Raw genomic sequence first — 22,597 nt, forward strand, 5'->3', positions numbered from 1 at the left:
TAAAATTGATGTTAACTTCATTCCCAGTTAAGCTTATCACACCTCTGTGTTTCATTCAGGAACTAAGTAAGTATCTTTTGGGAGTTAATGAAATGAAGTTTGAAAATTATCTTCTTGATGTAAGAATAAAGTATCATTTACCTAATTTCAAATAGTAGAACCAAATTTTGATTACTGTGACAGAAGAGTAAACAAAGTTTGGATAAATTAGAAACATTTTAAAAGTAGCTTTATAAATTATTTCACATTTGCAAATAACTCAAAGTATCTGATAATATAATAATCCACGATATTTACCCCCAGAAAATCACAATGAGGCATCATGAAAACCGAGGGGAAAAAAACGTTATTGGTACCAAATTAAGTGTCTTCAATATTTTATTCTTACATCAAGAGTTTTTACAATGTTTGGATCATCCCATAAACACTTAAACTTCTGAGAATTTATAATGAGGAAAATAATCAAAATTGAGAAAGAAACTACCCAGATTTGTTCAATGGGAAATCATTAATAATAGAAAAAAATGAAATTAATTAGATGTTCAACAATTGGTAAATGGCTAAATAAATTAAAGGACAATATGCAATTAATTTTCCTCCACAAATATTTACTTATTAACGCGTATGTGTCAGATATCATGCTTGTCCCTGGGGATACAGCTGTGAACTGCAAATATTCTATTCCCATAAAGCTTACTTTATTAAAAATGATATTTATAAATCATTTGTACCAAGGTAAACATGTGTAAAATAGTTAGTAAAAATTATATAATATAATAATTGTTTATATAATACAATCATAGCTATGAACAAAGTAGGTATAGAAACACATTAAAGAAAATAAATAAAATATTCATTGTATTTTTCTTTGTGAGGCTGGATTTTGAGTGTCTTCCTTTATGTTAATATTAATTAATAATAATAAATTGTCACGGTTATAGAAAAAAGACTGTAATTTATAACAAAGTTTCTGGAAAACTTTAACACTGAATTCAGAACTGCTGAATAGATCTCTAAAGATTAAACAGAAAATACATACAGAAGGTGGAAAACATGCACTTTTTTCACCTTTTGTTGTTCAGTTTTCCTGAGGTGCATTTAATATTTTAAAATTGTACATATTCAATGTATAATTTTGATGAATTTGGATACATGCACATACTCATGATACCTTCACCACAATCAAGGTAATAAACATATCTATCATCCCCAGAAGATTTCTTGTCCCTCCTTGCTGTTTATTTATTTATTTTTTTTGTGGTAAGAATATTTAACATGAGTTTGCCCCCTTAACAAGTCTTTAAGTGAACAACACCGTGTTGCTAACAATGGACACTTTTCATCACTCTACTTTTCTGTATTTTCTGAATGCTATATAATGAACATATACTACTTTCATATTTAGAAAACAGTATAATCTTATTTCTAAAACAATAACCAAATGAGGAGTAACTATTTTGTTTCACCTACTGTGATCTTCCTATTGAAAACATGATAGCCTGAGAAGTTAAAAGAGTTTCATAGCACAATAAGCGCCGAGCAATGATCAGTTAGTTATCTGCATCGCACTCTAGCCTGACTTCACTCAGCCTGACTTCACTGAGTGAAAGTCTTTAAGGCAGAACTAAAGGGTTTCCACCTACTTTGAACTACCTCCATCTACCTCAGAAACATGGGGCCTTCACAGGACAAAAGGAGATCAATCATCTTCTCCATTCTTTAGTATTTCTTTTTCCATATCCATTTCTGAAGACAAAAGTTGACATGTGATGGAGGATTGCATCCTGGGAGAGTGTTTTCAATCCTCTGAGGGGAAAAACACAGGAGACTGTAAGAGTGGACACTGTGGCCCTCTAGTTCTGTAGTCCCTCAGCATCACAGGACAGAGAGGAGTACAGGGTATATTCATGTGTTCAGGAATACATCATCCTGAGCATCTCCTCAGAAATCTCCTCAGCCAGAAGAGCCATGCCAGATAAAAAAGGCCTGTGCATTAAAACCTAGGCTTGAGATATGCACAGTAAGCACCTCTTCCAAGTTCAAAGAGAGTCTACTACCAAGTAGGAAGACTGTGAAGAGTACCAAAGAGAGTCACGTTCTTCTCATGCAAGTATGAAGAAATAGCAAAATAACAACAAAATAACTACCACACACACACACAAAGAAGGATTCTAAAACATTGAATAAGGTGGAAAGTAATGACTATTCAGAAAAGAAGCACGTTTAGGCCAAGTTTAACAACAGAAAACAAGCTAAATGTTAGAAAACATCTTTTTTGTGTTCCGGATGACGTTCAAGAAAACATGACTTCTATAAAGAAAGAGATGAAAAATCTGATCATGTGACAATATTTTGTTTTGAAAAGCGATCTCAGTGTAACAGAGTTTAAGGCAATCAAAAGTGTAAAGTTTAAGACAATTAAAGTTTGCATTATAAGAAATAAAGAGTAAAATTGATGCTGCAGAAAATTGAATCAAGATTTGGAAGTTAAATGTGAGCAGTGGTAAAAGACAGTGGCAAAGAGAAAAAACAGAGATGGGGACAGAAAGAGAGGGAGAGGAACTTAACCTGGGTAAATTAGTTACCCCATAAAAGTCAGCAAATGGAATAGAAGCCTTATTTTTTAAATAAGAAGTAGAAAAGCTTTTCTGATACTATTGTTGATAATATAAACTATAAATATACAGTTTTATATAGTATATATTAATATTGTTGTAATACACAATATATATTAACAATATTAATTTTGTCATAATATATATTAGAGTTGATATTTATATATATATTAGTAGGTTGGTGCAAAAGTAATTGTTTTTTGCCATTAATTTTAACCTTTTAAACCACAATTACTTTTGTACCAACCTAATAATATAATATCCTACATATTATAGTTATTATATAATATTAGATATTATAATTGATAAATTTATATATAACATTATGTAAATATAATATGAAATAGTTGATATTTTGTCTATCAAATGCCAGGCAAAATTATATGTTTATCTTAATTATGCTTAATCTTTAAAGGGAAAACTGTGTGCATATATTTTAGGAATTGGAAATCTTTTTTTCCCCTCCAAATAAGTAATCAATTTCCTCTTCTACTGTTTCTTGAATAGTCTATTATTTCTCCAATAATAGTAACAACAACAACAACAACAACATTAGTATCTTTCCAAGCCTGGCCAACAGTAGGTAATAAATAAATATTTGTTGAATGACTAGATAGTCATAACAGCTGTTTTTGTGCATGTATGTGCTATATGATACTTTTACAAAAATTAATTTATACAAACACCTATTTAGTCTCCTTAACAATACTGTAAAATAAGACTTTTACTCCTAGTTTATAAATGAGCACAATTTTTTTTTAAATTTTAATTGTTTTTTGCCTTAGCAGGGAATTGTAACCAATGAGACTGTAGAAACAACTCTCTTAAAACTACACAATACAGCTCCCCAGAAATGTGAAGTTCCACATATATTAATTGATTCCGTTCTTAAATGTACGTGAACATATAGTCTATTTCTATTTCTACACCACTGTAGCTTTTTGGTGTTTTGATACCTGTTAGGCTGAGTCTCCCTTCGCTGTTATTTTCATTTCAAAATTCTCTTGACTATTCTTAGACTTACATATTTTTTTCCAGGTAAATTTTAAGATAAGCTTGTGAGATTCTATTTTTTAAAGATTCTGTTGGGATTTTAGTAGGTTCTACATGACATTAGAAATAAATTAAAAGGTTAATTTAGGGAGTAGTGACCATCTCTTCAGTATTGAGCATTCTCTTGCCAGATCATGGTATGTCTTGCCCTTTAGTCATGTCTTCTTTATCCTTCAGCTTTGTAGCTTTCATCATCTAGGTTTGCACAATTATTTTTCAATTTATCCCTAGATGTTTTATGTTTCATAGTTTCTGTGGCTATTTTAAAAGGACTGTTTTTACCATAACTTTCTTCTAGTCTTTTTTTTCCCCAGAAATGTTAGTTAGAATAATTCCAATTTGGGCATAGTGATCACCTTATTGAACCCCTTTTTATAATACTGTTCAGTTGACTCTCGACTGATCCAACTGAATGTCCATTTTCTTTCCTGCAAAATCTAAAGTTTAGGATCTTATGTACCTCCAAATAATTTTTCCTATCTTATTGCATTGCCTAAGGTATCAACACAATGTTAAAAAATAAATGAATGAATACAAGACCGTCACTAGCTTTAATTTCCTCACTTTAATATTATGTTTTAATAATAATACATATTTCAATATCTATTGAAAGGAGTAAATTAGACAACACATGAGAAAATTTTTAGAGCCATAATATCCTGGCACATCGTTTGCCCTCCAACTTACAACGAGCACCTTCACTGCATTATTGTTTTTATTTAATTAGAATTCTTCTAATTTTCATCATAATAGTGAGAACTTTCTAACAGATACTCTTTATCAAGTGAAGGGAATTGTCTTCTATCCCTAGCTTCATCTCAGGAACAATCTATGTAGAGCCTTCAAGGTGATCATGTGCTTTTTCTTCTATACTTGGCTCAAGTGACCAATTACATATAAGGTTTTCTAAGCTTAAACAATCCCTGTTCTGAGTCCTACTTCATCATTATGTATACACTGCTGGGTTTCGGTGCTCAGTTTTCTTATTTTAGGACATTTTGCTTTATTCATAAGTGATGTAGATCTATTTGTTTTTCTGTAGTCCTTTTCTAATTTTAGTATCAGGGTCATTTTGTCTTGTAGAATGAGTTGACAAATGTTCGTCCTGTATTAGAGCTAGAGAGTTGACAGAATAGGAAAGGCTTTGGTAAGTCTTGCAGACATGTCTGTGGCTGTTGCTTACTCAGGATCAGATCCCTGAATAGCTTTTTATTTTCTTTTATGATTGTTGATCTAATCAGGATTTCTGTGTCTTGGAGCCTCTTGGTAATTTATATTTTCCTGGAAAATAGATTTTCTTTAAAAAAATATCCTATATTTTTATTGCTACTCTGTTTCTTCATTGCAATGTTGTTTTTAAAGTCAATTGTTGTTAATCAACCTTACTGAATGATTGGTCTATTTGATTTTCTTTTCAAAGAACCAGCTTTTTGTCTTATTGATCAAGTCTACTTACTGTCTTTAAATCTGGTGATCTGTATTTTATTAATTTCTGCTTTTATGTTTATTAACTTCTTCATCCTGCTTACACTTTGTTTACTTTTATTCATTTTCCAACTCCTTTAGTTGAATATTTCATTTATTTAGTTTTCAGCTTTCTTGTTTCCATTACTAATAAATGGATTTAAACTCATTATTTTCTTTTCAGCAACCATTTTGGCCAAATTACAGATTTTTATTTTGTTTTTGTTTTTGTTTTTATTACTTGTAATGCTCTCATCATGCTTCATTTCGAAATAGTTTGTTTGAATTTTTATTTTCTCTTCAACCTAAGAATTATTTATTGGGTGTTTTAAATTTTTTAAGTGGATTGATATTTTTTATTTCTCTTTGTTCCTAATTCCTAATTTTATTTCCCTGTGGACAGACATTTTGCTCAGTATGATTTCTGTTGTGGATAATTTATTTAACATTTCCTTGCAGCCTAGCATAATGGTTAAGAGTGCAGGTTTGTGCATAGAATGGTGCCTCACACATAGTAAATGTCATAAGCCCAAGGTCAATTTTTATGTATTTTGCACACACATTTGAATATAATGTTTGTATATGGTTTGTTTATGTATATTTATTTATATTGATTGTGTTAGTTAAATTCTAATTCCTTACCTTAGTTATATTTGTGAACTTTATCTTTTGAATATTCAGGGAACCATGCTAAACTACCATTATTTGAAATCCTATATTTCTCCTTGCAGTTCTAACATTTTTCTCCAAGTAGTGAATGCTGTATTATTTGTTGCATAAAAATGTATTATTTTACCTCATATCTACCTGGTGGATTTTATAATTGAATGGTCTGTTATTACATAATTATATCTACTTTCATTTTATTCGCATTCTCCCATTTATTTTTAAACTTTCTATGACAATTAAAGAATTTGTGTTTTTAAGCAAACTTTTGATTGTAATATAATGTCATTTCCCTTTTGGTATATCTCTTCCAAACTGTATATGACATAAGTGTTTGTGTATATGTGCATGTGTATTCTTCTTTCACCTGAATCAAACACGTATTAAAAATTCAACTTAATTCATTTACAATTACTGCGATCATTGATATGTTAAATTTGTTCTTGATTATTATTTTTAAAACTTTTCATGCCTTCTTTCTATTTCATTTATTGCTTTTATACCAGTTTTTTAAATTCAAGAAAATGTATTGAATCAATATTTATGTTTTGTAGCTTGGATATTTAACACTGTCAACATTCATTATGTCCCTCTTCCCCACCTTTCTAAAAGAACTCTGCTTCCGTTTAAGTATTTATTCTCTTTTGCACACCCACATACATCAAGGCAGGTAATGATTTTTTGATGTGTCCAAGTCAATTGTGGGAATCTCATCTCTTTTAACTATGATTGGTTTAATCATGGTCATATGATTTCTGTCTAAGGAGACTAAACCTATTTGGGAGTTATTGGGAAACATTTCCTGGATTGATTAAAAATAAAATATACATATAAGGAGACACAGACTCTCTTCTTCCACTGTGTGTTGTCCTAAATAGAATTTATAGCCCGGGAAAGCTGATGCCATCTTCTAGGAATCTTTTAATCTAAAGATAAGCCCTTCTCTGAGGATGGCAGAATGGAAAACAGAAAGAAACTCAAACTCTAAGTTACGTTTAAGTCATCAAATAAACAAACCAGAACTGACATCCAGAGCCCTGGTTCCTTTAACTGAAAAAAGCATAAAAAAAAAATAAATAAAACACAAAAAATGGACATTAGATGTGCGTGTTAGATTTTATACAATGAGACCTGGTGTGGAAAATACCACTTTTCTTGAACAGTAAGAACTGAAGCAGTTATGACGACAGATTGGCGTTTTCAATTCCAAATTTATAAGTATTTAACACTTTGTGTTCTAATATAAAATCTATCAGTTTATTGCCTCTCAGCTCCAAATGCACCCTTTCATTGACTGCTATGAGAAAATGAGAATGGTCCCTTTAAGAATTTTTTCCTTTGCCAGCTAGTATGATGCTAAGCTTTGTCAGTAGAGAGCACTGGAGAAACACTGAAGGAGAAAGGTGTTTTCTTTCCTAGTTCTGCTGGTCTTGCTTAGCTCAGCTTCTGAATTGGGCAGCTTCTTCAGCACCCAATTCTTATATTGCGTGGTGACCAGAAACTCACTAGTCAGCCACTTTCTTTGGTGTCCTACTTGGGTGGTTTTGTAGTAATGTGCTTCCAGAGAGACACTACCTCGTGAACAGCTTTCCCCATCACCTGGAAGGTAGATTTCCAGTAAGTTCCACCACTGTGACACCACAGCTTCTTATCTTCCATTCAGTGAGCTATGGTCACACCCTCCCCAAAAAGGTGTAGATCTCAGCACAAAAGGGGACAAGGGATATGTGTGCATGGAACTCTCCCCTGGGTACTGCATCACTGAGCTAGTGCCTGCTCCTTCTGTCTGCCATTCCTATTCTTTAGACTTCTCTTTCAATCTCATGGATCTCTTGTTAATTCTAATCCTCTGTAATAATTAGTAATTCTATAAATTAAACTTTCCTTCTTCAATGTACTCTGGGGTTTCAGTCTTTTAATAAGACACTGACTGATACATGCCTATTCTATATACTTTTCCTTCATTTCTGACCTATCAATTTATCTCTTCTTTGTCACAATATCGTTCTAATAACTAATAAACTATGCTATTATTATTATTATGTACATCTATTAATAAATACATCTATTGAGATTTTGGAACCCACACACTGCCTACAATTTTACTCCCCTATCTTTTATAATCTATAAACTACGTCACATTAACTACGGTCACCTATTAACAATAAAAATTTCAGAACACTATGGAATCCCTGATTAAATTCTAAATCCAAATACTAAAGACTAATTAGAATATTTACAATAAAAACAATAAGACACTATCTATTAAGTGTTATTAGCCTGCATCTGCATTTATAAGAATTATAAATTACAAATTAGGTAAGTAAAGAAAAAAAGAAATAATATAAATAATGGAACAAAGGGTAATAGGAAAGAAGGAAGAATGGAAGAAAGGAAGGAAGAAAGGACAAAGGGTAGAAGGAAATGCTGTGTAAAACATGGAAATAAAATTTTAAATAAATAAAATTCAACATTTATCACTGAACAAAACTCTTAGAAAATCAGAAATAGTATATCTCCTTACCATGATTAAGAACAATATCTCAAGCCATTCGTCAGCATCATGTTTGAATATGAAAGAGTGCAAGAATTACCATAGTGTCAAAAACACTATAAGTTTAAAAATTAAAAGGTTAAAAAGGAAAAACATTGTATGATCCTAATGTTTTATATATGTTTGTATTTATTGATACACCGTGTGTGTGTGTATGTATGTATGTATGTATGTACGTATGCATTACATCAAATAGTTAACAAATTCAAGCTATAATTAATACATTTGGAGTGATAGTTAAAGTCCTAATAACTATCAATACCAGGGATATTATCATGGGACTGGCAGTCTCACACAATGCTGGGACCATACACTGACTCTCTTTTTGGAACAGAAAATAGTAACAAGTATTTGGAATCTTCCAACACGATATATTTCGATCTAGTAATCTCACAATGAGAAATCTAGTATAAGAAAATTAGAAAGCTGTCAATTAATTATGTGTAAAGTTATTTATTACAATTGTTTCAGAGAAGTTAAGTAAAATTCTCAAGATTGCATAGCTTCCGCACAACAGGGATTCAAACTCAGGTAAGTCTATTGTAAATACCGGGATTCTTCAGATACACTTTATTATTTTCTAACTCTTACCTTGTGAATAGTCACTGAAGTAACCTGTTCAAGTTAGATTTCCTGTCACACAGCAGATGTGCATTAAATGTTAATTATCTCCCCTCTGCTCTTACATGTTGGTAAAACGAGAGCATTTTGCTTTCATTCTCCTCCATATAAAATCTTACATTAGAACAGCTCTGTGAAAGAATCAATCTGGACGAATTCCATGTTTAAATGAAAATATCATAGAATACAATTTTACCCTTGAAGAATCCCAGGCCCAGTAATTTTTCAACAGATTGAATGCATTAAGCTTTTGTATATACATAGGCTCATGCTGGAAGATATACAAAGTTAATCGGAGAGTAACAATTCCTGTCCTCTAAGAATTTATAACCTAAAATATACCACAGAGATGTGGGTTCCAATACACAAATTCAAACAAACATCAACACATGAATAAAGAAGAACAGTGCAACCTTTCAGTCCTGTGTTGAACAGAACCATTTTTGATATACACACACAAATTAGAATAATACTTAAACACAAATCAGAACCCTCAAGAGTGGAAAGGACAGAGCATTTGTCTGCAGGAAGAAGGCATCCTCCCAATTAACTTCACACAGCAGGGTTTCTCTAACAGATATACAACGCCAAGAAAATAAGTTCTCAGATGCATGGGTGCAAAGGTATGTTTGTACAAGCTAATTTTCAGCAAAATGTCCCTGTTAAAATGAAGGTCTTTCTTTCTTTCTTTCTTTCTTTCTTTCTTTCTTTCTTTCTTTCTTTCTTTCTTTCTTTCTTTCTTTTTTTAAGACAGGAAAAAAAGAAAAGGTTTCAAATTATTTTTTTCAGGAAAAAAAAGTGTAATATAGCTGCAAAGAGGCAAAGATGCTCTTTCCGGGTTTGGCTGGTAGAAGCCCTCTACCCAAGGAAAGGTGATCAAATATATGGTGATCAAAGGAGAACTTCCATCTGAGTGGTAAACACACAATGCAATATATAGATGCTGTATTATAGAATTGTATACTTGAAACCTGTACGATTTTACTAACCAATGTCACCCCGATAAATTTAATTTAAAAGAGAAGCCCTCTACCCCTAGGTACTTACAGACGGGGAAATACATTTAGGAAAGAAAGTCAATAAGGTTCTCAGCATAAGGGAACCATCCAGCCCAAATTTTAAGTAACCTTTACTGCACAATGGTAATGATGCAGCTAGTCAGTGCTTTCACGGTATTTCTCCTTTTTGAATGATATACTTTCTTGCCTCATTTCTGGAAGTTCTAAGCTATACTTCCTTTAAGCAGTGGATTTTGGTGCTGGTTAAATCAAACACTCTCCAACTCTCGCCCATTTCTCTATCGCTCAAATTCTTTTTCCTGAAGCTTGAATTTCATTTAGGGAAAACTTCTCACAATAAATTTAAGTAAGTCGAGTCATCTCTGCTCCTCTTCAAAACTTAAAAGAAAGTGCAGTTTCAATTGCAGCCCGTAGCCAAATCTACCACCTGTGTATTGATAGGATTAAAAAAAAAAAAACACTAAAAATAAACAAAACAAAAATCTACCTCTAGTCCTACTTATGAACTGTGTCTGGCAGATTAAACTGAAAATTAGAGTGGGAAAGATTCTGCAGGGATTCTGTGCCTGAATATAAAGACAGCCCCAAGCTGAAGGTTTTCATCTTCACCTGAGTTATTCCTTCCTTCCCTCCATCTATTTCATTCCCAAGGTAGTGACTCAATCTTTTCTCCTATTGAAGTCATTGCAAGAGTGAAATCTATTTTATCCAAGCAAAACAATTTCATTCATCATATTGCAGTCACATCGATTAGAAGCTAACAAGTAAAACAAAACATCAAGAACCTCCCTTTTGACCCATGAGATTTTTCCTGAATATTTCTGGTGCCCTGGAACAGCTCAATCCATGCTCTTCATTGACTGTTTATTCATTTTTTAAATCTACCTATCTATTTAAAAAATATTTACTGAATTCCCATGGAATGACCATGTAATATACTAGATATGTGTTCTCATTTGATATTCAGCTGAAGACATATACTGAATGAGCCATCATACCTCTTACCTCCCAACTAAAATATAACTTCTTTGATTGAGGAGCTGCTTACTCCTCTTCATTGCCTAGCAGAGAGCCCAAACAGTCCTTTCTCAATATATATTTTGTAGAGAGAAGGCCAAGTTTAAAGTGCATGTTATTTCTGGGTTGAACCCCGATTAGACTCAAACCATTGTATCCCTTAATTAAATTTTTGAAGGTTTTTTTTTCTGGTCTACGGACTGTGGTGGGTACAATTCGCCTTTTTACAAGTTAGAAGGAAATTGAATTTCCATCTTTGGGAATTCACCTATATTTCAGACACTGCCAGATGTGCTGGTTACACATGCCTGCTTTGTGAATACAATGAGCTCCACTTATTATATTGACTACATTGAAACAATGACTAATTTTATTCCAGACTCCACACAGTGCCTCAAAACTGTAGCCACCATAATGATATTATAAGAACTTGAATACTTCAGCGCAAGACTGGACCACTAGATATACACCCTCAGTAACATGGGTTGGCTTGAGACTGCTGTTGGAAAGATGAATGTCTTCAGTCCTTTAGTCATTCATTTGCAATAGTTATACAATTGCTCTGTTTGTCCCCAAAATATGTGATCTTAAGATCAATGAATTTATAATATTTAATTAAAAGGTATACATGACCTTTTGATGTGAAAGTGGGACAGTGAACAAAAATGTTAAGTTGTGAAATGCTCCTATCTTCTATGTAGTATCAGACGACATATGTAGGACAAATATGGTAGATAAGAACTGGTTCTGCCACCTTTAGACTATCACCCACCTCTGCAGTATATAAAAGAAAGAGAGGTAATAAAAATAGACGGAAAAAGTCCAATTTAATGGATAGAATCTCTAACGAGAAAGGGGCTGGATACTTCGTGTTTTCACCTCTCCGAAAGGGGACAGCTTGATACCTACTTGGAAGAAGAGCTTTATGAACTTCCTAAAAAGTTTCAGATGAGTCTCCCATGATTTGGATACTGGTAATTGAGTCCCAATTAGAACAGGTTGAAAGAACTGAAGCTGTCTCTGACGGCAAAATAATAAAAGACAGCAGCTATCGTGTGAAAAAATCTTCCCCACGACTAGTGAGGACAAAAAGGGAAACCATTGAAGAGGATATGGTTTGGGTGAGATTGAGTCATTAATTCTGAACGCCAGAGCTAGGTCACATCCCAGAAAGAGACTCTATGGTTTGTAACATCAGAAAATGAGCTAACGGAAACACTTACAAGGGGCCAGCTAAAGAGGTATCATTTGCTTCAGGGAACAGTGCAAGGAGTCTCCAGTGAGGGTAGATATTATAAAAGGCCACAAAATTGCCCCCAGAAAAGGAAGAGCAAGCTTTGGCCATATTTCAAACCCAGGGAACACAAATACCAGATTAGCACCTGACAGTTCAAGTAGTGTCTTCTCACTTTTCCCTCCCCATTTCCTTCCCCTTACCAAATCCCAAAGGGCCAGAGGCAGCATAATGAATGGAATATACTTTCACCTTCATTCTCTTGCTATACTTGCTTTTGAAACTGACTCACCGTGTTGTGAGGAAGTCTAAACAGGATGAAGAGAGTCCTGTGAGTTCCCAAACAATAGCCAGCACCTACTTGCCAGCCATACGAAAGAGCTGTCTTGAAAGTGGATGTTCCAGCTCCTAATTGACTCACCCCAGCTGACATGCATGGGGCAGAAATTAGCAATCCCCATCTAGCCTTGTCAAAATTGCACATTGATGAGAAAACTAAATCATTGTTGTGACATAAAGCCACTAAGGTTTGGGGTAGTTTGTTACCAGCAATAATAATCAAAATAGATTACCAAGACCAGTGAGTAGGGGAGAAGTTTTAAACTGGAAAAGATATTAGCGCATTGATAATAGATGAACTATATTTTATCATACCAGAAACTGTAACTTGAGAAAAAGCACTAAAGAAATTCTGGAATCTGCCTGAGATGTGCGCAGATGAAGATGGAATCCCTGCTCCCCTCACACTGCACTGGTTTGAAAGTCAGTGGTGAGAAACAATAAAGCCAAGACTTTAAAATGTTTTCTACTTACACCACACATGCCATTTCTTCAGTAAACCAGTCACTAATAAAACAAAAGTAATGATGATCACACTAAATATTGGGGGTGGGGTGGGGTTGGAGGGCAAGTTGGGGTAACAATTTAGATGCAAAAGTGGCACTGTATAAAAATGCTAGCTTAATATGATTTGTAAATTAGAATAGCCTTTGGTGGAAAAAACCCAGAAGCCACTAGTTCAGCTTAAATCAAATTTGAAACCTGTCAGCAGGAATATTCCGAGTGAGCATGAGACTGAACATCTTGAAGATATTCATCCCTATATCCAGCATTAGCACAAGGACCAGTAAGTGCCTGAAAAATACTGGAGGATGAATGAATGAATGAATGAATGATGGACAGAGAGTTAACCCGTACTTATGGGTGGAAATTGCAATGCCCAAATTGGAGAACTGTTTCTATTGTTGAATTCATCTTGGCTTTCACCCCTTGGCTCCCAATGCAATGGCTTACCGCCCCCAGATAGGCTTCTCTCAGTATCACCGCTGGTTAGGTTTGTAGAACATCCTTGCAGCAGCCAGAAAAGGAAGCTTTTTACTAGCTACTCACCAGGCAGGAAAGAATTAGACTAAGACAACTAGTAAGCTTTTGAATAATTTGACTATGCTACAAATTATTTAAAATTAGAAGAGTAATGTTTACCAGAAATGTTATTTTTGAGTGTTTCTTACTATTAAATAGAAGTCTTTATTCATATATGGGATATACATAAAACAGAAAGCAACAATCAAATAAACAAACTCACAAGACACAAACAACAGTATGGTTATTACCAGAGGGGAAGGGAGGTGGGGGGAAGTTAAATAAGGTAAAGGGGGTCAAACACATGGTGATGAAAAGAGACCAGACTTTGAGTGATGAGCACACAACGCAATATACAGAGGATGTATTATAGAATGCACACTTGAAACTTATACAATGTTATTAACCAATGTCACCCCAATACAGTTAATTAAAAAAAGAAAAGACAAGAAAAACAACAACATGTGCTTGGCTGTTTAATAAAGTTATTTAAGAATGACTTATAAAGAAATTCATTATCCAGTCTTTTCTGCCATTTTAAGAATTCAGTGTATTCAGTGAAATACTATTACTATTCTGCCATAAGAAAAGATGAAATACTGCCGTTTACAACATGGATGGATCTTGAAATTATTATGCTAAGTGAAATAAATCAGACAGAAAAAGTCAAGAACCACATGATTTCACTGATATGTGGGATATAAAACTGAAAGCAACAAGGGAACAAGACAAACAAAAAAACAAAAACTCATAGACATAGACAATAGTTTAGTGGTTACCAGAGGGTAAGGGTGGAGGGGGATGATAGATGAGGGTAAATGGGATCAAACGTATGGCGATGGACAGAGAACCGATTCTGGGTGCTGAACACACAATGTAATATACAGATGATGTATTACAAAATTGTATACTTGAAACCTATGTAACTTTATTAACCATTGTCACCCCAATAAACTCTTCTAAAAAATTAGTGTATTATAATTTATGTTAATGCACATAGAATTATGAAATGCGTGAGTCAAAATGATCTTAAAGATCAAATAATCTAACCTACTAATTTTATGGTTGAGGAGACTGAATCCTAGAAATGGTAAGTCACTTATATAAGTTGACATACCTTAAAAAGGCTGAAAAAGACAAAAACAAAGATCTCTTCATTTCCACTCCAGGACTCTTTTTTTGATACCACCATGCATCTGACATTCATAAAATACAGAACTTCAATAAAATTAAGTTGTCTAACATATTACATAGATTAATACATATTTATAAACAATTTTTAAAAATATAAACATGTTTGACTATATTACAAAGCTACAGTAATCAATACAGTATGGTAATGGCATAAAAAGAGACACAAGTCTCATACAACATAATAGAGAACCCAGAAATAAGCCCATGCATATATGATTGATTAATTTTTGACAAAATAGCCAAGGATGTGCAGTGAGAAAAGGATAGTCTCTTCAATAAATTGTGTTGGGAAAGCTGGAGAGCCACATACAAAAGAATGAAAATGGACCCTCATCTTACATCATACAAAAAAATCAAATCAAAATGAATAAAAGGCTTGAATGTAAGCCATTATCGCGTTCCATGCGACAAGAGTTGTTGAGAGTGAGGAGAGCGGCTCAGGGTTAAGAAAAGACAGTAGTCATGAGTAGAGTTCAAGTGCGGAGGCCAAGGGACCCCCAGTCTCAAGGACTGGAAGCCCCGCATTGGGTCTTGCATCAGCTTTTATTAGTTCGGTGGGGAAGTAAAGGAGATAAAGCTTGTCAATCTCAAGATCTGTGAATTCCATACACCATAATAGGAAACCGGTTTAAGCCAATCACCCTTGCCTGTAGGCAGCTGGGCTGTAAGTCTCAACTTCCCCAAGGGACAAAACCTATATGCATATGAATAGATGGAGAGCACCTCGTTGAATTACTTCCCTTGCAGGTTTTGGGAAGGAATGCAGCCACACAGGCAGAGGCTGTCCTTAGCCTGAGGAAAGTGGGGGGCTGTGCCCACCTGTGAACCCTGTGGGTTCTCCTGTTGGTCCCCATGCGACTGCGTCTGGCTTGAGTTGTTCCTTTCCTGAGGAATCTTACTCGTCATTGACTGTCCAGTCATCTTTCTGGGACCAAACAGGGAGGCATAAGGTGCAAACACAAAGTTTTAGCAAAGTCCCTGAAAGGATCCGTCTTACAGACTCTCCTTTCTTTGGGGGCAGGTAGAAGGAAACAAAACGGTTAAGCTGTTGCGTAGCGACAGCTTAAGCTGCTGTGTGGTGACAAGCTATAAAATTCCTAGGAGAAAATATAAGGTATATGCTCCTTCACAATGGTCTTGGCAATATTGTTCTTTCAATTTGACACCAAAAGTAAAGGCAACAAAAGCAAAAATATCAGTGGAACTATACCAACTAAAAAGCTTCTGCACAGCAAAACAAACAACAAAGTGAAATGGCAACCAGCTAAATGAGAGAAAATGTTTTCAAACCACATATCTGATAACAAGTTAATATCCAAAATATACAAGGTACTCATACCAACTCAATAGAAGGAAAATAAAAAGACAATTAAAAATGGGCAAAGGATCTAAATAGACATTTTTCTAAAGAAGACATAAAGATGGTCAACAGGTACATGAAAATGCTCTCAGTATCACTAGTAATCAGGAAAATGAAAATCAAAACAAAAATGAGACCACCTCACACCTTTTAGAATGGCTGTCATTAAAAATACAAGAAATAGCAAGTGTTGGTGAAGATGTAGAGAAAAGGGAACTCTTGTGCAGTAGTGGTGGTAATGTAAATTGGTCAGTCACTATGGAAAACAGTATGACAGTTCCTCAAAAAATTAAAATTAGAACTACCACATGACTCAGCAATTCCAAATCTGGGCATTTATCTGAAGGAAATGGAAACACTGACTCGAAAATATATCTGCACCCCCATGTTCACTGCAGCATTATTAACAATAGCCAAGACATGAAAGTAACCTAAGCGTCCATCAATGGATAAAAGAATAAAAAAGTATGACACACACAAATACACACACAAAACAATAAAATATTAATCAGCCATAAAAAATAAGGAAATCTTGCCATTTGCAACAACGTGGATGGAACTTGAGGGCATTATGCTAAGTAAAATAAGTCAGACAGAGAAAGACAAATACCATATGATTCACTTACATGTGGAATCTAAAAAGCAAGCAAACAAAAAAATGCAAACTCATCAACATAGGGAACAGATTGGTTGGTGGTTGCCAGAGGTGGAGTTGGGGCTGGGTGAAATGGGTGAAGGCTGTCCAAAGGTGTAAACTTCTAGTTATAAAACAAATGAGAGGGATGTAATGTAGCATGGTGACTATAGTTATATATTATACTGCATATTTGAAAGTAGTAAAAAAGTAGATCTTAAAAGTTCTTATCACAGGAAAAAACCCTTGTAACTGTGTGGTGATTGATGTTAACTAGACTTATTGAGGTGAGCATTTTGCAATATATACAAATATCAAATCATTGTTAACATCTAAAACTAATATAATGTTATATGTCAATTATATTTTAATAGAAAGAGAGAGAGAGCGAGAGAGAGAAGAAGGAAGGAAGGAAATGGAAATCGTTACTTAACATGGAAGATGTTTTATAACATAAAGTAAAATTAAATTATTTTCATACCAAATACCTTAATTAAATTGTTTTATTGTTTTCTTCATAGCATACTTTTACTATATGTTTCCATTGTGAAGAAATTGAAGCAGTGAGATTACAGTCAAGTTCAATAGACTCCAATTCTGTGACTTGCACAAAATCCAATAGTGGCTAATCAAAGTTCTTGCTAGAACCCAAGTTTCCTGCCTTTTGCCCAAAAGAGTCTATGACTAACTATAACTGCATTATCTACTTTTGCTTACTTGTGGTAAAATGTTTATAAAAGATACTGTTATTGCTAGCTTTGGATTTCAAAGTTCTGATGTCATGAAAATGCTGAAAATACCTTTTGAAAAAAAATTCTTTTTTAAATTTACTGTCTATAAATAATTTATAATTTTACACTGTATTTTTCTCCAAGGAAAATTAGAGACACTTCAACATGGAAAATCAAGTAACCTTGAGAAGGTGAAATAGTTGGCACAGTTGTTCAGAGTGGCATTGAGAACCATGTGGAAGACACAGACAAAACCCAACTGACACTCACATTGTCCTTGCATGATGGGCACCACCACAGCTTTTAAAATTATGATGTAGTCTTTTATTAATGAACTTGGCAATATTTTTAAAAATGCTGCTATTCTGTCAGCAACATGCATTCTTGCATTATTAATCTCTCAAGCCCCTTCATGTCTTCACTGACTATAAAAAAATACTTGAACAAATAATAGAGCCCAATAAAATGCTTCATTGTAGAATTTAATAAGATTGCTACATGAGGTCCAAGATACGAATAAAGACATTTCCTGTATTCTGAGGAAAACAGCATTCAGATTAAAGCCAATTTATAGTAGGGTGGTTTTTCAGGGCTTTGTTTTGTACTTCAACTTGGTCTTCTCAAGAGCTTATGAAGGTTACAAGGCTTATTCACAACAGACTCTTCATTACAGATGAAGAGATATGTCAGGACCAACAAAGCAATCTGCAAATTATTGGGCATTGTATTCAGCCACGTAGTTATAATGTACAGCACTCAGAAATGTTGAGGATGGATGGTGTATTCAAATGAATTGATTAAATAAATCACTTGCTAGCTAAGCTCTGATTTCTCAGTATACTTATTTTCCAACTTAAAATTTCTTAACTCTATGAAATCCTCCAAAGTATAATGCTTAGCCATAAGCAATCACCAAATTCATTCAATTAAAATACAATTTATTTATTTATTTATTATTCATTCATTCAACTTTTATCAGATCTATTATTTTTCAATCCAGTATATTTATTGTTCTATGCCTCTGGTCCCATATATATTCCAAGATTTCTAAATAAGGCTGATTAATTTAAAAAGAAGGCCAAGAAACAGATTGAGCCAAAACCTTTGCCCTGCACTATTCAGCAGACAAATTCATATCATCATCAATTCTCCACAAAATGATTCCTTCTTATAATTATGCAACCATGAAAATTACCTAGAAATTGGCAACTCTCTAGCATCTGTCAAAGGGTGAACACACAAGTTACTAAGAGAAGGTGAGTAATTCCATACTCCAAAAACCTAAATGAATATATACACTTGAAATTGGTTTGCCTTAAGTCTTCGATTAAAAAGAGGAAACAGTTTTAAAAATTCACGTTCAAAAATTTTGTCCATCCTAGTTGTATCATCCAGATTCACGAACTAAAATCAGGGACTCCAACGTTTATAAACTAATGAGCTGCAAAGCAAGTAGATCATTATTATCAAGAGGACGTTGAGTGTTAAGTAGGAATTGCTAGTCCATCACACATCTGACCTCTACACATTTTTATCTACCATTGTGAAAATCCAGGGTTTGTTTCTAAAAGTCACAACAGAGTTCATTCAGTTATGTCCAGAAAAAAAGATGTTTATGTATTCATTTGAAAGTTTTATTCATTGGATAGCTCCCAAGTTATGGATTGTCTGTGCTCCAAGGAAATGGAGAGAATAAGACAGACAAGATCTCTGCTCTCATTAGCCTAGGGTGAATAAGGAAAGTAGTATGGTTTAAAAAGGATTTGGAGCTGATATGTCACTCTGTGAAGTAGGCAAGGTATTTATCTCCAATCCTAGCTTACCTATTGGGAACCCAGGACCACGGAAAGAAGAGCCACTTGTTCTTCAACGCCATTATGATGTGGAACAAATTCATCCATCTCTGAGATCAAGATTATTGTATATGTCCCAGTAGTTTGCCAAGCTCAAAACTAGATGATTTGTAAATGTGTTTATTTTAATAACTGGATAGGAATTTACTTACAGAATATTCCTTTTAATTTACAGGTGAGGAAACTGAGGATCAAGAATCTGATCCAATCACACAGCTTTTTGGAAGTAAATTCAGTATGGGGAGCAAGGTCTCCTAAATATAAGTCATCTTTCTGGAATTCTACATGTTACCCCAAAGTTTCATGCTTCATAGATACCAGGATGTTTTCTAAGATCACAAGATATTATCCATATCCCCTCTGCAAAAGAATATTGCTTTTCACAAAGCCTTAAATAACCTAGGGAAGCAGGTGAAAATAAAATTACACCTTCATTAAATGGAGGTAATGTTTTTCCTTAGGTTAAATAAAATACCAACGGCAAAATTATTTCTCATGCATTGAGAGGAATAAAATATTACTCAAGTTTCAATTATCTGTGAAGAACAGTCATTCCTTAGCCAGCACCTTTGGGGAAATTGATTGTTTCTTTATGTCCTTTATTTGTGTATCCATTTCTCCTAGACTTAATGCCTGACAAGTGACCATTTCATTACCATAAGATGCCTCTTCTCTTTTACAGAGTTGATTCCTCTCTTCTTTGTGCTTAACAGTAGCAATAGTATTCAAAGACTTATTTCTAGTACTTAGATGTACCTTTGCTTTCAAGCCCAAAATGGCTTTGCAGTTGGTGTCCTGGCAACATCCCAGTGTCTCAAACATTTTGCTGTTGGCAGGAGACTATATACATTTTCTGAAATGTGCATCACATCTGTTTGTCTTGTTTTATCCCAGTGGTAAATAAAGACTATGTCTGTCCGCCCAAGCCAAGAACAGGAGAAGGGGATCATTGTTATGTACACCTTCAAATTTATGGCCCAAAGAACTTTAACCTGCAGAGTAACATTTTGGTCTGGGGACCAAAAGGCCCCTTTTCATAACTCTTCCATTTGCCTGGATCTATAACAATCTGTACAGATATCAAACTACTTACCTACACAGAATAGAAGCTACTCATTCATTTTTTAAATGTCACAGTGGTTAAGAGCATTGATATGGAAATAAGACAACCTGAGTTTGAATCCCAGCCTATGTACCTACATGCAAAATACTTTGCTTCTTGGATCTCAGTTACTTCATCTTTAAAAAGCTAGACAGTAATTGTTCCTACCTCAATTGCTTTCTGTGATGATGAAATGTAAAGATTAAAATATATTTAATTTTGGGCTTTGAACAGTGCATGTCACACAGTAAGAACACAAAACAAGTTAGCTAATGGTATTGGTTCTTATATTTTCATCTAAAAAGCACTGATATTCACAGGCTTTCTTTCACATACCCATGGTTATATGCCTTGTCCTCAACTTGGCTTAATAGTTTCACAAACTCCAAGACCACCTGCCCTTTCTGAGCTACACATAAAGGGAATAATATCCTGGAAATAAAGAAAGCTATCTGTTATTACTTAGTAGAGAAAAACAAGATTTCTACTTCTTCCTCCCCAGGATCAGAACGAAGTATGGCATTCTTCACAATCAAAGAAGAAGGCAGGCGAGCTTAACAGCAATAGTAAACAGTATACCTAATATTTACTACATGATAGGTACTAGTCTAAGCACTTGACTCACCATCATGCTATAAGGCTAGTGTCCCCAGTCTACAGAGTCAGAGGCAAAGCCTCTTACACAGGGTCACAAAGCTCAACATTAGGGGAGGCAGGATATGAACCTAGGTAGCTCAGATTCAGTCTGGCTCTTCATTATTACACAGCCTCTCATTGTAAAAGGTCTCAAAGTAAGTCTAGGATAATCAGCTATAAAAGAATAGCCAGTGGCTCAGGCGGTTGGAGCTCCGTGCTCCTAACTCCCAAGGCTGCTGGTTCGATTCCCGTATGGGCCAGTGGGCTCTCAACCACAAGGTTGTCGGTTCTACTCCTTGAGTCCCGCAAGGGATGGTGGGCTTCACCCCCTGCAACTAAGCTTGAACACGGCACCTTGAGCTGAGCTGCCACTGAGTTCCTGGATGGCTCAGTTGGTTGGAGCGCGTCCTCTCAACCACAAGGTTGCCGGTTCGACTCCCGCAAGGGATGGTGGGCTGCGACCCCTGCAACTAGCAATGGCAACTGGACCTGGAGCTGAACTGCGCCCTCCACAATTAAGACTGATAGGACAACAACTTGAAGCTGAATGGCACCCTCCACAACTAAGATTCAAAGGACAACAACTTGAAGCTGAATGGCACCCTCCACAACTAAGATTGAAAGGACAACAATTTGACTTGGAAAAAGTCCTGGAAGTACACACTGTTCCCCAATAAAGTCCTGTTCCCCTTCCCCAATAAAATATTTTTTAAAAAAAAAAAGAATAGTCATTAATATAGAATGTATATACATTTTTATGTACACTTTAAAGAAAGTTTTCATGTTTAATCTACTTAGTGGGGGGAGGCATTCACAGAATACATATCGAGCCCTTATTATGTGTCAGGAATTGTTCTAAGAACTGAAAATAAAACAGTTAAGGAAAAATCCATTCCCTCATTGAGCTGGCATGCTACTGGGGAAGACAGATACAAATCAAGTAAACAATACAATATCATAGAAATAACAAAACAGTTTAAGAGGTCAGAATGTGAATAGAGATGGAATGCTAGCAATGGCAAAAGAGATGTATTTGATTATAAGCAACCTACAGGAAAAGTATCCATGGCCCATAAAGATTCCCACCATTTCTACTTTACTCTTCCAACTAAGGGGACAAGAATTCAAATCTCTTCCCATGTAAGCCAGAGATACTGAGTCAACAAGACCCAGCTGCCCTAGCCCTTCCATTAGTACAGGCGTAACTGGGTAGAAAAATGCAGCCAACTCATGATCTGAGGTGACAAAATTTATAAGACTCCCATATGCACTGAAGGTATTGTACACTTAATAAATTCAACTGGGAAATGGAAGGGAGTGGGAACAGGAAGGCTGAGATAATAGATGGACTGGGGACAAAGAGAAAAAGCACCAGAACAAGAACCATAAAAAGAAACAGGAAATGAGAGGGGTCAATATGGAACAACCATCAAAAGTCTGGGGAAGATTATTGATTAATAATACACGTGTGATTCTTCAAGA

Source organism: Rhinolophus sinicus, linkage group LG01, assembly GCF_036562045.2.
Source record: "Rhinolophus sinicus isolate RSC01 linkage group LG01, ASM3656204v1, whole genome shotgun sequence".
NCBI classification, from domain to species: Eukaryota; Metazoa; Chordata; class Mammalia; order Chiroptera; family Rhinolophidae; genus Rhinolophus; species Rhinolophus sinicus.